The following is a 19,338-nucleotide window of genomic DNA, read 5'->3' as shown; positions in this document are numbered from 1 at the left end:
TGATAGGATGAGGACCACTTACAAGTGTAGAAAAGGCGAGGCTATTTGATTGAACAATCTGATTTGCTTACACTTAAAACAAAGCCAAAAGGGGCCTATACCCCAATTTTTCAGGTGTGATATGCTCTGATTTTTAAGAAATTCTGAATTTCTAGTGTAGAAAAGGCGAGGGCTCAACAGATAGATTTACTCATACTTAAAACAATGGCAAGAGGGGTCTATACCCCAATTCTTCAGGTATGGAGGTTCGGGTTTAAGTTCTCATAAAATATGAAGCCTTTCCTGATGGCAAAATGATAATATTGCTGCCTTGTAATCGGGAGGCTCGGGTTTGAGTCCTGGTAAAATATGAAAGATTGAAATACATGTTGCAAAATAATATCTCCATACGTGAGATTTTGAGAATAATTATTGCTAGTTGATAGCTCCCAGATCTGAAAATCTTTTTTCTCCTCTGCTCAGACAGATTCGGCCATGTGTGTAAAAGTTATATCTGTATGATTGTTGTTTATAAACTTGTCAAAAATATGGCTTTTTTGTATGAAAACATGCAATCCTGAATACAATTCTGGTTTTGTCTTGTTCTGTTAATATAAACACAAGTGAGACTTACAGATTATTTATTGCACAGTTCAAAATTGGATTTTGAATTGTATTTAGTTGATATAGAGATGAGGTTTTAAACCTGGTGAAGTGTGTTGTACATCAGCAAAACTATCACCAAAACCTAGTTACTGCTGTTGTTTGGGTATAAAAGCACCAGCTCAGCCATTAACTGCTGAACCCAACTGATATTTTTATTAAGTATAAAGTTTTGAATTGAAGCCCAGAAAATCTTATATAATAAACAACAAGAAAAAATGCCAAAACAAAAATATTGCAATCAGTGTAATAAAAATATATCTAGTTCTCATTGGGCTAGGCACCGGCATATTTGTAAGCCTAGCAAATGCAGAAAGGCCACAAAAATGTGCCCAAGATGCCATAAAATATTAAGCAAGGCATATTACAAATGGCATAAGTGTAATTCTTATGTACAGTCATCAGCATTGCCCCCGCAACCATCTACATCTGGTCTGAAAAGAAAGCACGAAGCACCTGTTAATGCTGGACCTGCAAAGCAGCCACGCCATGCACCCATCCATAGCAGTTTTAACAGCCAATTAAGGGATTATCGGTTTGTATCAGAGCCAGGATGTGGTATTGAGAATTTCTTGAACAGTGTAAATCCTGATGTGCAGGCAATTCTCAATGCACAAAATGGCTCTTATAAGCTGTCCCTCAAATTGTTTGTACAATATAAGAAGCCAAATGACACAAAATGTACACAGCCCCACTTAACAGAAACTGTACCTGTATATTCAAATGCAAATTCGGACAAAATAATAAGCAGTTTGATAAATCAACTGAAAATCAAACACTCTGAATTTGCAGCAAAAGAGTCCGGATGGAGCCTATGCGGTTCTCCACACAAGTTATATGTTAATATTTCTGAATTCAGCCCATTGGAAGGTTCCACATATTTGCCATTACCTACCAATATCAAAAACAGAAGAGCTGTGGTCAATATAAAAAACACCGACCAGAAATGCTTTTTGTGGTGTATTTTAGCTGCTTTGTATCCAGTTTCAAGGCATCCTGAGAGAATAACTTATTACAAACAACATGAACATGATTTTGATGAAGCAATGGAGGGTTTGGAATATCCAATGTTTGTTCAGAATATTGATAAATTTGAAAAAAGGGCCAGGCACATCAATGGCAAACAATTATCTATTAATGTATTTATTTGTTCCACTGGCCGTGGCAATTGCTTGATAGCACCTCTCAGAATCAGTACACTTGATGATGAATCTGCTATTCCGATTGATCTGCTCTTAATTGAAGGGGATGGCACATATCATTACACTCTGATACACAGTCTTGAAGCTTTGGTGAGAACACAACTAGACAAATCTAATAGAATATTTAAGTTGTGCAGAAGATGTTTAACTGTATTTGATGGTCAAAAAATGGTGAATGGGGTTCGGGAAGAGAATGCAGAAATTGCTAAAAACAAGTTAATTGAGCATCTGAAATACTGTGGGAACCATAAACCTGTTCATATGGTGATGCCTAATCCAAGTGAAAATTGCAAATTCAAAAAGTTTGAAGCCTTGTTGGAACACCCAGCATATATTGTTTGTGATTCTGAATCGAATCTCAAACCTTTTGCATTCTGCAATCCAGATCCTGAAGAATCATCAATTACACCGTACCAGCTACATGAACCTTCCAGCTTTTGTTATACAGTTATACGGGATGGTGTAGCTAGTGAGCCACACTCATACATGGGACCAAATGCCATCAAAATATTTGCAGATAGAATAGAAAATGAGTGCCGTGACATAGCATCTAACATCTTATTAAAATCAAAGCCTATGTTGCCTTTAACAGAGGAACAGATTGAAGATTTCAACAATGCAGAAAAATGCCCGGTATGTGATTGTGAATTTTCAGATACAAATATCAAGGTGAAACACCATTCTCATACAGATGGTCGATATAAACAGGCCCTGTGTAATAGCTGCAATATTCAGATCAAGAGATCAAGATGTATCCCCGTATTTTTTCATGGAGCATCCAATTATGATTTCCATCATTTGATCAGGTACGGGGGGTTTGACAAGCAGAATTTAAATATTTTAGCTGAAAATGATGAGAAATATATATCTATTAGCAAGATAATTAAAGTTAATGGTGTTCCTATTCACATAAGATTTCTTGATTCTTACAGATTTTTATCTGCTAGCCTGGCTACACTGGCAAATCAATTACCTGATGATCAATTCAAAATCACACGTGCATTGTTTCCAAATCAGGACCTGAAATTAATTAGGCGGAAGGGTGTATATCCATATGACTATGTTACAGATTTTTCTAAATTTGATGAGTGTTCCCTGCCACCACAAGAAGAGTTTTACAGCAAAATCAGAGGATCTGGAATCACCGATGAAGATTATCACCATGCCCAGTTGATGTGGAACAAGTTAAAATGCAAGACATTTCGTGATTATCACATGGCTTATTTAAAACTTGATGTGACCCTCTTAGCTGATACACTGCAGGCATTCAGAAAATCTTCCATGAAAAATTATAAACTGGACCCAATATATTTTTACAGTGCCCCGGGCCTAGCATGGTCCGCAACGTTTTTGAACACCAAAATGCAATTGGATCTAATCCACGATCAAGATATGTATCTGTTTATGGAGAAATGTATAAGAGGAGGGATGGTGCAATGTTCCCAGAGATATGCCAGAGCAAATAACAAGCATATGCCTGATTATGATCCAGCACGGCCATCAAATTATATACTGTATGTAGATGCAAACAGCCTCTATGGTCATGCCATGATGCAAAAACTGCCATATGCAGGGCTTGAGTGGGTTGAAGATTTTAATATTGAAGATCTTCAGGATTTTGATGACAGTGACTATGGCCTGTTCTTAGAGGTTGATCTGACAATTCCTGATGATTTGCACAATAAATTTTCTGATCTGCCCCCAATTCCCGAGGTTCAGTGCTCACCTGGCTCTAAACAGAAGAAGCTCATGATGACTCTGGAGCCGAAACAGGATTATGTCATATATTACAAAAACCTCCAGTTCCTGATGAAACATGGTGTTCAAGTAACCAAAGTTGGCAAAGTTTTGAGGTTCAGGCACTCAGAATGGTTGAAACCATACATTGATACAAACACGGAGCTTCGAACATCTGCAAAGAGCCAATTTGATAAGGGCTTGTTTAAATTGATGGTTAATTCTGTCTATGGCAAAACTATTGAAAATGTCAGAAAACATACCGATGTTAAAATAATTACTGACCCCAGCCTGAGCAAAAAATTGGTTGCAAAGCCCAACTTCAATTACAGAAGAATTTATGATGAGAATATGGCACTTTTCAACATGAAGAAAACAAAGATCAAATTTGATAAACCTATTTATGTAGGGGCTGTGATATTGGAATTGTCCAAATTACATATGTTAACATTGTATTATGACGTGTTGAAACCTTTTTATGGTGATCGTGTAAAATTATTGTACATGGACACGGATAGTTTTATTCTTGATATTCAAACAGAAGATGTTTATCAAGATATGTCACAGCCTGAATTGTTTAAATATTTTGATACTAGTGAACATACAATAATTCAACCCCACAACAAAAAGGTGCCTGGCAAGTTAAAAGATGAGACACTTGGTGATGTTATTGTGGCATTTGCTGGGTTAAGTGCCAAGATGTACACTTTTAAAAGATGTAGTGCTGTTGTCAAAAAGGCCAAGGGTATTGGCAGAGTGACTGTTGACAAAGAGCTTGTATTTGAAGATTATGAAAATTGCCTCAAATCCCAGAGTTCAATCAAAACATCAGAAAATAGAATTCAGAGTAAGAATCACTTGCTGACTAGCAATATTGTAAGAAAAGTGGCTCTGGACCCACATGATGACAAGAGATGCATTTTATCATGTGGCATTCATACTCTACCATGGGGGCATTGTGATTTGAAAAATGGGAATCAATGCCCAATTACAGAGCATGATTTGAAATAAATAAACATGCCTATGAACTTATTTGGGTTCAAAAAACAGGCTATTATGGACCTGCCGACACCACAACCCTCTTCTGATATCATATCTAAACTGAGTGGCTTGTTAATTATTCATCTGAACAGCATACTTACAGATGTTGATGATGAAACAGGTAAAATATTGTACATATTTAACAATAATTTAAACCACTATCAATTACCTGTAGGTGGGCAATTGCAATTTATTACAACTCCCGAGGGTGATGTCAAGATTTCAGTAGGGAGAAATATTTATAGAATTAAGCACTCAAACATGATTTCTGGCACTGTATATACTGTTTCTGCTGGTGACTGCTTATATATTGAGGTCCCTGGATCTTATGACAAGCTTATACCCTTTTTTTATAGAATTAAGAATCAGATACTCTATAATAAATAACCACTAAAACAAAAATGCCTAATGATATATTTGGCCATACAAGACATGAAGATCACAGTGATGAGATTCTGATGCTTGATGTCAGAGTCAAGAAATTAAGAAGTGATTTACAAGCTTTACAAACCACACTCAATGCCAGTCTTCAATTAGAAATTACAAATTTACAATCACAATGCATGGACCCTCTTCTTAAAATTGACTCAGAACTCAAAGTGCTGCTTCAGAAATATACTGATTTGGCAACATTAGATAATTTTCAAAGTTTGGAAGAAGCTGTAGCAGCTCTTCAAGCCAAATTTAAGACCCAGGCCACCAATTCTGAGCAATTGAAACAACAATTGGAAGAGCAGATAAATAATGTCCAGGCACAGCTCCAAACAATTGTCAAAAGCATAAAATCACAAGAAGATTTTGATCTAGTCATTTCCACTCTAAAAGAACAGATTCAGTCACTCCAAATACCTAATCTGGATCCTCTGAACAATGCCATAGCCGAGGTTAAAGATAAAATTGAGACACTTGAAAATTTTATGAACAATTTGCCATCTTCTGATGCTTTGAATGCAATAACTCGGAGTGTTGCAAACATCAAGCTGCAACTTGAAACATATGAAGATTTTGGAAAAATTCAAAGTACCATAACCCATCTTGAAGGCACAATAGCAGCAGTGCAAAGTGATTTGACAAATGTACAAGAATCTCGCCTGCCCGGTATTGTAGACACACTTGTTAGTGTCCAGCACCAAATCACAAAGCTTGAAAACCTCAACACTGAATCTGAGCTGTCACATTTTCATCACTTGATCGATGATATTCAAACAAAACTTGAAATTTTACAACAATCAACACCCTCTCAGGCAGATATAGCCCTGCTCCAAAATGCTATGCAAAATGTGGCTAATGCATCTGAATTAAACAATATAAAATTGGCACTTGAATTTTTGCAAAATACAGTATCAAATCTGCCTACATCACAGGAACTTAAAAATATTAAGAGGGCAGTGAATAGGATATTGAAATCAGAAGATATCAAGAATATCCAGACAGAGATCAAACAACTCACTCAGACAGTGGCCACTCTACCAACCAATCAACATATTAATGAACTGCATGCCCTGTTTGAGGATATCAGAAGACAGGTCCATGATCTTACTGCTCAAAATTCAAAATTGGCAGTTGTTGAAAATTTGCAACAAATTGTAGCTAATATCAAGCAACAGCTAGGAACCATGGAATCCAATCAAGCAAATGCTCTGTCTGTTTTTGCCACCCAGCTACAAGAAATTGTGCAACAATACAAGAAACTTATTGTGGACATAAAAATCAAGCCAGGCCACGATGATGTTGTTAGGACCATCAATGAGCACCTTGAATCTGTAACAAGCAGATTGCTCACAGCAGAAAAGGAAATAACAGGCATAATCGAGAATCCAAAACATACAGTAATTCTTGAATTGTACAGCATCCCCAACAAAGAATATGATTCACCATTTACACCAGGTGGCAAAATATATATGCTATCTCCTGCACAATTTTATTATCAATTTTTTGTTGGGGGCACACTGAGACCAATCAAGATCAAATATTGGCATCAGCCACAGGCACACCACTACCCCACCTTATCAATAACAAATGCTGAAAACAAACCAAAAATCACCAGTGTAGAGTTAGAGGATTTTACAGATCCCAATACATTAGAAACAGCCTATGCTGAAGATGATGGCTCTCTGGAATTTAAAATACAAATAGGGGATAAATTATATTTAGAAAATCCTGCAGTATCAGCTGCTGAACACCCCATAGTTGCAATATTTTTGTTTACATATTATGTCTAGACAAATTATTGTTGATGAATTACACAGACAAGCCAGACATAATTATAAGAGACTCCCAGTAGTCACAAAGGGCATAGATGATTTATGGCAGAGCGACTTGATTGAGTTGTCAAGTGGACAGCTGAAAAACTTAGACAAAATCAACAAGGGCTACAAGTATCTACTCACTGTGATAGACACATTTTCAAAATTTACCTGGGCTCTGCCACTCAAATCCAAGACTGGAAAATGTGTTACAGAAGCCATCAGGACAATCATCAATCAGAGTGGAAGATCACCGCGCTATTTGCAAACAGATAATGGCAAAGAATTTTATAATTCAGTGTTTCAACAATTTATTAAAAGCCAGGCAATAAAACATTACTCGAGTTACAGTGATCTCAAAGCCTCAATTGTAGAGAGATTCAACAGAACCTTAAAAAATCTTATGTATAAACAATTTACACTTCAAGGTAATTATAAATGGATTAATATTCTTCCAGAACTTCTACATAAATATAACAACTCGGTTCATTCCACAATCAACATGAAACCCTCTGAAGTAACTTCATCTGATGAGCAAAAATTGATCAGGACTGTTTATTATCCTAGATACCAGCCAACAACAAGAAGGGCCAAATTCAGGGTGGGTGATCAAGTAAGAATCAGCAAATATAAGCACTTATTCAAAAGAGGCTTTACAAGAAACTGGAGCACCGAATTATTTACAGTGGTTCAAGTTAAACCCGGGACCCTTAACACATATATAATAAAAGATCACCGAGGAGAAATTCTCAAAGGCAGGTTCTATGAACAAGAACTCAGCAAAACTAAGCAGCCTGACACATATCTCATAGAAAAAATCATCCGCAGAAAAGGCAACAAGTTACTTGTCAAATGGCTGGGTCATCCGGAAAACAGCTGGATCGATGCAAGCAAAGTGATAATATGAGCACCTGGGATGTTATAAAAAGGCTGCCAGAACCTGAACAGCAGATTAAGAGAAATGGAAAGTTACTGCCTGATAATATTAGGTGTCTTATTGTTGGGCCATCTGCTTGTGGTAAAACTACACTATTAATTGATAATTTTTTATTGGCACCCAACTGGTTAGACTGGAAAAACAGGCATTTGTATGTTTTCTCTAAGAGCTTGGAACAATTAAAATATCAGCAGCTGATGAAGCTATATGATGGATTGGATATTGCCACTTTTGAACCAGATGTTAAGCCACTTCATGAATGTCTCGATAATTCTGTTGTTGTGTTTGATGACATTATACTGGATAATCAAAACAAGGTTAGAAATTTCTTTACACAGGGGCGGCACAAAAACATAGATTGTTTCTACCTGGCACAGACTTTTTCTAAAATTCCCAAGCAGCTGATCCGAGACAACAGCAATTTTATATGTGTGTTTCATCAAGATCATACCAACCTCAAACACATACACGATGAATATGTAGGTGGGGACTTGAGCTACAATGATTTTTCCAAGTTTTGCAGTAGGTGCTGGAACCAGGACAGTTATGGGTTTGTCACAATTGATATGACAAGAACACCTAATACTGGCAAATACAGAAATAAAATCAACAATTTTCTAGACGTAGAGACGTATATAAACAACCATGAAACGACCAATCATTGATGATCTTAAATTAAGAGATTATCTTGTAAAAAGATTTAAGGGATGGAAATCAGAGAACCGGGGAATCTATGAAAAACACAAACAAACAGAACAGCCTGTAATTGATGCTATTAATAATTTAGGTAAAAATATCAAAACTGTTACAGAGCAAAATCAAGATTTGATCACAGAGCTTGTACCTGTTGCTGCTAGGAACATATTAGATTATCCATTCACCCCACTTTCCAGTATTCATACACCTAGTCCTGTTGCTCCTAGAAGAATTGAAGCTACTCAGGATCCTATTGAATTGGGTCTTCTTGCTCAAAAATATTTAACCACACCTAAAGACAACAAAGATGAGGTGTTTGGCTTATATGCTGACACAGAGCTTGATGGTAGCATCATACATAGAATTGGCAATTTCAGAGTAACATTTATGGGGGATGATCTGATTGTTTATTCAGAATCTCGTCTCGGAGAAAAAGGTGGTTTTGTTAAGTACCCCGGAACACCTGGGTTGTGGGAACTGATGACTAGGAAAAGACCTGGCAGCTATACAGATCAAGATTATGAGCACTACAAAGAAATATTAATAAAATCAGATGCTCTATACCAGAACAATGATCCCACACAGAAAAGAGTCAAGTCTAGCAGTGGAGCAAAATACAACAATTTAATCAAGCCCATATGGTCACAGATCAAGACTGGCAGTGGAATCAAACAATACAACACCCTGCCCAAAGAATTTGTGTGGGTTGATGATGTCAGGAAACTTGTAGACAGGTTGCTGGTGATAGCTGGGGAGGAAAATGCTGGGAACCACAATTTTTACAATGAAAAGGTTGGAATTATGGACATGATAAGCACAAAATTATCTAATTTTATAGTGAATGACCCTAAGGGGATTGGATATCTCATAAAAATTATTAATACTCTACCACCTAAATTTTGGAATATTTCTGAGGGTCGGGGGCTTGTTAATGATATTATAAACAAGCTGCCATTTGAACTACACATTCCAGGCTATCAGTATTGTGGTCCAGGCACAAAATTGGAGCATAGATTAAACAGAGGTGATCCTGGTGTAAATCCCCTAGATGCTGCTTGTAGAGACCATGACATAGCATACAACACACATTCTGATCTTGACAAGAGACATGTTGCAGACAAGAAATTAGAAGAGGCTGCATTTGGTAGATTTGTAAGCAAAGATGCTTCTTTAAGTGAAAAAATAGCAGCATTGGGGACCACCATAGCTATGAGCACCAAACAAAAACTGGGGTGGGGTTTGTAAATAATAAACCTACAATGAAGGCCAAGGGTGTTATGTATCAGATACCTTATGCAGGTCTCAAATCTCTTAAAACTATTGACAGTCTTTTAACCAAAAAGCAGCGCAAGAAAAAAAGCTCTTGTCTTGCAAAGGGGCATGGTATGAAATTGTTGCTTAGCACCCCCCAATTAAAAAAATTACAGCAATCAAGAAAAAAATCACATGTGGGGGGTTTCATATTTACTATCCCGGCCATCTTAGCTGCTCTCGGGGCTGTGGGGAGCTTGGCTGGGGGATCAGCTGCCATAGCAAAAACAGTAATAGATGCCAAAAAAAATAGGGCAGAATTAGATGAGCAGAGGCGCCATAACCTGGCCATGGAGAAAAAAGGCAAGGGTGTTAAGAGAGCCATGAATAAGTTTAAAAAAAACAAGAGCCGCTTACAAACCAAGATATTGAAGCTTTAATCAAGCCACTGGGCATCAAACATTTTAGAGGTGTGTACATGTCTGATTCTTTACCAGAGCAACCACTCAACAAAGAGTGTGGCATTGTTAATTTGGATGAGTACAAAAATCAGGGCACTCACTGGATTTGTTATCTTAAATATTTAAACAATAAGGCATTTGTGTTTGATTCATTTGGAGGTGTTCCACCTGAAAATTTAGTAAAATATCTAAATTCAGCTAATCTTTATTACAATAATGCCCGTGTTCAAAACTTCAAAGATGTTAATTGCGGACATCTGTGTTTATCTGTTCTTAGATATATGTCTCAAATAAATAAACCATCAATTGAAAATTTTCAAAAAGCCTTGTGGTATTTGAAACATCATGGGGGTATTCCATCTCACCAGCCAAAATTCAATATTGAAACTCAAATTACATGATGACATAGTGTATCCCAAAACAATAGCTCTCAGAGCATTTTACGGCATGTACTTGATACCTAATATTACACACCACAACAACACAATTGCAGTAGGGGATCAAAAAATTGTCATCACTCCAGGGCAGTATAATCTGTCCACTCTAAATGCTCAATTACCCAGAGGTATAGTATTAAGTCAAAATTCTGTCACTCACAGAGTAGAGATTGTATCTGCTACAGAAACAGTGGATCTGGGTACTATAGGAGAGCTGTTGGGATTTGAGAACAACACAAAACTTGAACCGGCCATCAAACACACTGCTATGAATATACCTAAATTCTTAGCCATAGAGACTCTGAATATTCACTGTAATGTGGCCGAGGGTATGATCACCAAATCAAATGGCATAGGCACTCACAAACAAACTGGCATCATTGCAACATTCAAACCTAATTCCGAATTTATGGAGCCAATCATCTACAATCCATCCCCAACATTATATTTTCCTGTGTGCCATAATAGAATAGATTACATTGAATTGATGGTCACTAATGAAAAAGAAGAATTAGTTGATTTTGCTGGAGCCACAACAACTGCTATCATAGAGATTAACATTTAAATAAAAATACATACAAGAAGAAAATGGAAAATATTGAGAGTTATGAGCTACAATCATTCCCTCCAAACAGGAGGACATTTGCAAATTTAAATCAACCCAACACAGAAATTGAGGTTGATCTTGATGTAGGGGATGGATTTATACACCCTCACAGAGCAGATCTATACATCAAATTTGATGTTGTAAAGCTCGATGGAACAGATTATCCGGCAAATTCAAATATAAGACTTGTAGACAATTTTGTGCCGCATCTGTTCTCTGAAATTGAGATCAGAAAGCATGGCGTTGTTATAAACAGAATAGATTATCCCGGCATTACCTCCACAGCTTTGGCCACACTAAAATTATCCAAAACCGAAGCATCATACTACCAAATAGGCGGATTTGAGGCTGGTGATAAGATATTATCTAAGAGCCACACAGTGCTGTTTCCAATGCGCCTGTTGCCAGGATTCTTCTCGGATTACAAAGAAATTATGTGGAAGGGTGGTTTAAGAATTACATTTAGAAGAGCTGCAAATGATAATAATGCTTTGATGAGGTACAGCACATTAAACCCTACAGGAGAAGCTCTGCCCAATACCCTACCAGATGCAGGCAAATGCATTATTCAGACTATGGAGCTAAGAATCCCGGTTGTTGAATATGAAGCCAGTTATGCTCTTAAATACAAAGCAGATATAATAAAAAATCCACAGGTTCCTCTGCAATTTTATACATATCAATGCGTACAGAAGCCCGCAACTGGCACATATTATGAATTTGATGCTACAAGTTCATTCTCCAGCATACAATACGACATGCCGGATTTTGTGGTGGTATTGTTTCAGACTGGAAGACACAACAATCAGGAAAAAAATTCAAGTAGATTTGATAACTGCAACATCAAGAACATTTATCTTAAAAATGGCAGAAATGAGGTATTTCCTAGAGAAAATTACAATTTAGACATTTCCAAGGATGATTTCCTCAAGTTATATGAGGCATTTTCGGCTTTCAAGAGGGTCACTACTGGCAATACTGACATGTATTACACACCAGATGAATTCAAAGCACAGAGACCCATGTTTGTAATCAACACTTCAAAAAGGAAACAAGTTGTGGTTAATGACAGGACAAACATTAAAATTATCTGTGAATTCCATGAGGCATTACCTGAAGACACTATTTGTAGTGTTATTCTCATAGGTGAAAAATCATATGTTTATGATGTAAGAAATGAGAGAGTCACGGAGCAATTCTAGAGGCCCGATTCAAACACAGAAGCCCTTTGATTACAAAGCAATAATACCAACACTTTGCTGTCAGAGAGGCCCCAGACACTCTACCAGCTTTGAAACCTCAACTGTATTATCAGCTAGCAGTGATTATCTCATGTGTGGGCAGTTGTATATATTTCAATCTTATATCAGGACTCGAACCCAAAGCCCCTGATTACAATGCAACAATATTAACACTTCTCAATATGGAATATGCCCACATTTTACTAGGTTCTGAGACCTTAATACAGACAAAATCGGATTTTGAACTGCCATAATATTCTCTAAGTCTTTGCCTAGGTTCATATTATCAGAATAGAATTGCTTTCAGCATGAAGAGGGGCAGTTCATTGCCACTATGTCAGAAAATGTGTATCTTTATCTTAATCTTTGTTGCACTTTTACATGTTGCAGACATGTTACACTTTTCCCCCTGTCGCACAGAAAGATTAATGGCCCCTTCAGTGAATCGCACAGAAAAATCATTAATGAACCCTTCTAGCGTGTAGATTTTATCTCTTGCGTGCCGGCAGGACATGGAGGCAATTAATTATGCCTACCCACTCTTCTTCTATTGTATTAAGCGGGTGGTTATAAAACATGAAAAAATAAGAAAATTAAGAAATTCAGTTTTTGTACAATATATTGTTGTAAAACATTTTTTACCAGGTTTTCAGATCTGGGGGCTATCAACTAGCAGTAATTATTCTCAAAATCTCACTTGTGGAGATATTATTTTGCAACATGTTTTCAATCTTAAATATTTTATCAGGACTCGAACCCAGAACCCCTTGTTTACAAGACAGCAATATTATCACTTTGCCATCAGGAAAGGCTTCATATTTTATGAGAACTTAAACCCGAACCTCCATACCTGAAGAATTGGGGTATAGACCCCTCTTGCCATTGTTTTAAGTATGAGTAAATCTATCTGTTGAGCCCTCGCCTTTTCTACACTAGAAATTCAGAATTTCTTAAAAATCAGAGCATATCACACCTGAAAAATTGGGGTATAGGCCCCTTTTGGCTTTGTTTTAAGTGTAAGCAAATCAGATTGTTCAATCAAATAGCCTCGCCTTTTCTACACTTGTAAGTGGTCCTCATCCTATCATCAATACCACTACTCAGGTAGGATAAATAGGGTCTGGAGAAAATCAAATAAAGACAATGATCACATTAACACAGTTCCAACAGTTAAACACGGTGGTGGGTCATTAATGATTTGGGGTTGTATGTCGTTCAAAGGTGTTGGTATCATGGTATCAGTTTATGGATGCATATGTCTATTTGTACATAGTGAAGAACAATGTAAAGCAGAGTGCCCAAAAAATGGACATGCCGCCTATCTACAGATTCCAACAAGACAATGACAGTAAGCATAAGGCACGAGTTAACATGAATTGGCTAATATGGAATGTGCCCAAACTACTACAAACACCAGCTCAAAATCCAGACTTAAATCCCATTGAAGATTTTTGGGCAATTTTGAAGAGGCGAGTCCATAAAGCAGGCATCAAGTACAAACAAGAGTTGAAAACTGTTGTGCAAGCAGAGTGGAATAAAATATGCTCCGAAACATGTCAGAAACTGGTTAATTCTATGAAGAACAGGTGTCAAGCAGTAATTAAAGCCAAAGGATATGTATCAAAGTATTAGAACTGTCAATCAATTTGCTCTGAATATACTTTTTTCTTTTATATTATTGAATTGAATTGAAAAGTCTTTTTATTTACTACAGAGCGAGATTCAGCCTTGGACTGCTCTACCACCTAACTCTGGTGAATAAAAGTTACAATGCATATATTTATAATACTGAAATCAAATATATAACATAACATGAATGAATTTGACATAAATGAAAAATAATAAAATTATAAGAGAATTCAATGACAGATACATTAACACACACACACACGCACACACATACACACGTGTACATACGCAATTTCCAAATCGTTACTAAAATATCATGCACGCTGGTTGAAATATTCGTTGTGTCAGATAAGTGTTTGCAAAATACATTGTTGTACTTTACTTGATTCCTGTTGCTTAACCATACGAGCTAATGCTCAATTGTTGTCTTTGCAATAAAAATAATAAGTGTACGAATAGAAAGGTTGTACAAAAAATGGCATGTTTCTCTTTGTTTCATTTAATTTACTATTGTCATTGGTTGTACAGAATGTGGGTAAGATTTTATGTTCCTAATGTTATTAGTTATTGAATTCTAAAGAAACAATTTCAAAAGAGAGTATTTCCTTTCAGATATTAAAGCATTTTCTATGAAAATCCATGTGTACGAATAAGAATGTTGCATACTGTATGTATGTGGGGGGGGGGGGGCACATTGAATTTTTTGAGGGGGAAATGGAATACACCTCTCTTTCGAAAAATGCATAATTGCAACCTACTTCATTTATATAGTTAGAAATTCTAAATCAATCTATTTTAACTTGTTCACTATTTTTCTAACGAACATATTTTTTTTTATGGTACTAATCTGATATTCCCCGGATAGATTTCTTCATTTTTACAGAAGAAACTACTTACGGTAATACGTTCCTGTAGCATTGTCTAACATCTGGAAGGTGTTTTGTTTTATGTAACGGATTTCTTCAAATGTAAAAGTTTGGGGCTCATTTGGGGGCAGGTGACTCCGGCCAATTTCTAACATGCCTTTAACAGGGACTCTATAGATAAAGCCAGAGAGCCGGAGCGGAGTGGAGGCGGGGCCACGTTAGCGGTTGGGGGTGGTAGGTCAATTACCTCAGGGGCGGAGCCCGGAATTGGTGGGAAATTTGGGCTCAAAAATTTCAAACAAAAATATTTTTTTAGTTTAAATTTCCCATCGATTCCGGGACGAAAAACGTGAATACTCCTGAAATAATGTTCCGCGAAGCAGATAGGTAAGTACAAATGTCAAAAATTGACAAAGCGAAGAAGTTATAGGTGTCCGGGGAATATCAGATTTTTACCTTTTTATATTTCTATGCTAATCACTCTGCTAGGAATTAAAAGAATGACGCAGTCATGGATTGCATTCAAGGAAACAAATCTCTACACATTAGTAGAGGAACATCCTTCATCATTCTAGGCTTACACTATTGGAAGTTAGTCTCCGCCACTGTGTAGATGAAACACCCTCTTCCTTCTTTTCTTAGGGTTTTCATGTCAGCTGAAAGAGGAATTGCTATCTGCATTTATCAATATATCACAAATATTATTTATTATTAAATAGTAACATGCACACCAGGTTGCAATACATGTATCATCTCTGAATCTCATTTGAGATTCTGAAAAGTATATTTGTTATTATTTTTCAGCAACTCTAAAGGGTAAGGTGTCTAGAATTTTGTTGATCGACCTCTTATTGCCAAGTATGAGAATGTGTATGTGGAGCTCTACCTCTCTGACCCCTATATACTTCATGGCAGGACGTATGGTGCAAAGATTTTTTTTTTCACATTTTCTGGTTTTCAAACAAGAATGAGTTATGATGACTATGTAAACATTATTGTATTACAGTTTTCTTATTTCCTGATATTCCCAACACATATTCAAAAGGACAATATGTGCATTGGGGAATTAGTATGGAAATATTCCATCAGGTAGAAACATGGTAGCAACTGCACATGTTTCTGACATGTGGTGGCTCAGTCGGTAACGCGTCTGACTACCATGCTCAAGGTCCCGGGTTCGATCTCCGGCCGGTTCAAATCCGGGAACTTTTCTAACGATAGAAGCGGCCCCGGCGCCCACCCAGCGTCGAATAACATGGGTACCTGGGGGAAACCCTGGGGGGTAAAGGCGGTCAGGGGCGTGATGCTGATCACATCACCCCACTCACGACCGGATCAAGAAAGTGTGGGGCGTTACCCCCACACCCCCTATACGCCTTCATGGCGTGGTGCTATGCACAGGGGAACACTTTACCTTTTTTATACAATATACATTTTATCCCTTAAATCTGAGAGAAATATGTTAGAACTTCATATGTTTCTCAAGGTACAGACTAAAAACTTACAATGTGTGAAAATGTAAAATCGAGGAACATAAGATTGGAATTCCACTGTCTAACATGTGACATGGTATGTTGTCTACTGTCAATATGTATCCATACCAATAGTCATGAAATTAGGATTGGTTGTTTATTTTACTTAATTTTTCTGCCACTTTTGGTCAATTGCAAAGATGGGGATGATATGAAATTAATGAAGGGACACTCACAAAGAACACCCATTCCTGCAAACATCGAGGGACATCCTGCATAGCTCAACGTAATGTCCAGAGGAATCTGAGCGATTCTTCAGTTGTAGCAGGTTGTCTAAAGGATCAGTGAGGAAATTATCACCTAGATTCCTGCGGACATGTTACATTGAGCTATGCAGGATGTCCCCCTCTTCTACAGGACGTCGTCATCAAGCCATAAACCTACCCATCTTGTCAGTGGTATGTAATGGCATCCTATGCACTATTAATTTCCATGATTAAATGTCTTGCAACTACTTACTCTCTTCTCTATACCACCGTTTCAAAATGTCCATATCTTTTTAAGACACACTTTATAAGCTTCTGTACAAAGGGAAATAAGTCTGAGATCCTTCCTCCAAGCATTGATGCCATTTTTGTGTCACCTATCGTCGCACCAATGCCAAAACCATGAATGTGCAAATTGTGACTTTCTCACTTAGTGCTGTTTCTGACTGCTTTTTGTTGATACATTCCTATACTAACTTATATGAACTAATAATAGCCATTAATAAATACTTATTTTACCCATGGCAACATTTATCCAAATGCAAAAGCTGTTTTTTTTCCCCAATTAAAATGCTTTTATCTCAAATAAGATTTAGAACATTCATGGTTTTGGCATTGGTGCTACAATATGTGACAGAGTTCAAAACAAGAACGTTGTTCTAAACCTCAGTGCATTTTTTCTATGACCATCAAAATTGAATTTTTACAGCCAATTAGAATTCGGGAATTATGTTTCTGGGAAAGTATTGATTTTATTGAACACCATACGTTCACTTTTAGTGTTTCTGGTGTTCTAGGTACATAGTAAAAAATATAGTATATATAAATTATTTCCTATGGTATCAAAGAAAATGCTCTTACAACTGCATTGGAAGTATTTGTAAGAAAAGAAGTGTTTTAATTACTGGCCTCAATGTGACGCATGCACTTGTTTCTTCCGAGATGGTAAGAAACTGGAGTAAACGTCATCGCGCAGTCATAGGTTTTAAATTCTAACAACAGTGCATCAGAGAATAGTGTCAGGGAAAAGCTGCATTATTTCAGACGCGCTATCACTGAACTTCAAAAATGTCACGGTGACCTCACACCTTCGGCAGCGATACGATGGGTCGCAATTTTCTTTTCTAAATTGCGGCAGGGATTTGAGATGCTCAAAACTAGCCTATGTTCCCTGCACTGGGAAAACTTTGAAAGTATAAAGGTGTGACAAGGGATTTTTCGTGGAAAGCATCGTGGAGCCCTTCTGGAGTCCAAGAGCTCCACGAAGCACACTTTGAGAATCGCTGCTCTGAACAAATCTCATGAGAACAGCTGCACCAGCACCAAAATGGCAATAGGATATGTCCCACCAACAGTCACCTAGTTTCATGGCCACCAATGTACAAATCTAATATACTACATTGTGGGAACGGTTCTTACCTTCACTAGTTATGATGATCAGATGTGTGAAGACAAGACAAGGAAGAAAATCAGGTGGGCAAAAGTTCAATATACCGGGTGTCCCGGAAGTCTTTCCCTGATTACAAACTTTATTCATCTCCGCTATATGCAAGGTAGAGATGTGAAAGTGCTGCCAAATGTTGGAAAACTAACCAAGTTTATTTGTTGCAGGTTTGAATAACGTAGATGTAGTGTAGCAGTGTCAGTGCCCAGAAAACTGGAAATGTTCACAAATCAGGAAAAAGCTCAGCATGTTCTCTGGTATCACAAGACCCGGTCACCAATAAAAGTGCAGAGGAACTTTTAAATGTACAGAATTCTTTCGTCTAGAATATCTGCCATCAATAAGTTGGTATTTAAAAAATGGAATTTATCTTCATTCCCAAATCCTGTCAAGTCCAAGAAACATTGTATGGAAAGATGCCACCCGATGTCAAGAGCATTAATTCCGGATCCTTGGCACTGACTCTGCTACACTACAGCCACGTTACTCAAACCTGCAACAAATAAACTTAGTTATGAATAAAGTTTGTAATCAGGGAAAGACTTCTGAGACAGCCGGTATATCCCCTTTTATGGATTCAAACAGATGATCTCTCCACCTGCTCAAAACCATCACATGATGTCGGCTATGTTCGATGTTGTGGCAAACATGAATTCCCCTTGGACCAAGAGAATGTTCTGGTTGTTGAACTCAGATAAATAGAACATTTATCACTAAAACAGAACATTCCTTATACGAGTTTTTTGGTAGGAAATTATGTGAAAGTAACCAGGAAGCTTCTCTGTGCTGAATTAATTGATTCAAATAAAACTTTTGAGTGCATTAACATTTGGGTTATTTGCTCCCATCACATTATACAGGGCCCAGTCCCTTACTGTAACTAAAATTCAACACTTGTCTCCGAGGACAAAATCAACTTACCCGTGTTAAAAGCTGATGCTGTAAAGGAGCACTCAGCACATATATGGACAAAAACAGGACAACACACAAACCTACAGAGGATTATATTGGCCGTAGGTCCAGGTGCCAGAATTCCATTGGCCTGCAAGACTGCATTAGCAGAGTGAGGTTGACTTATGAGTACCTTCTCAGCCTTCAATTCAGCACCTTTCACCAGGGTTGCTACACATCTGGAAAACAGGGAAAGCCAGGGAATTTGGCTT

This window comes from Lepisma saccharinum, chromosome 15, assembly GCF_977018435.1.
Source record: "Lepisma saccharinum chromosome 15, izLepSacc3.1, whole genome shotgun sequence".
Taxonomy (NCBI): Eukaryota; Metazoa; Arthropoda; class Insecta; order Zygentoma; family Lepismatidae; genus Lepisma; species Lepisma saccharinum.
Note: the sequence above shows the minus strand (reverse complement) of the source record.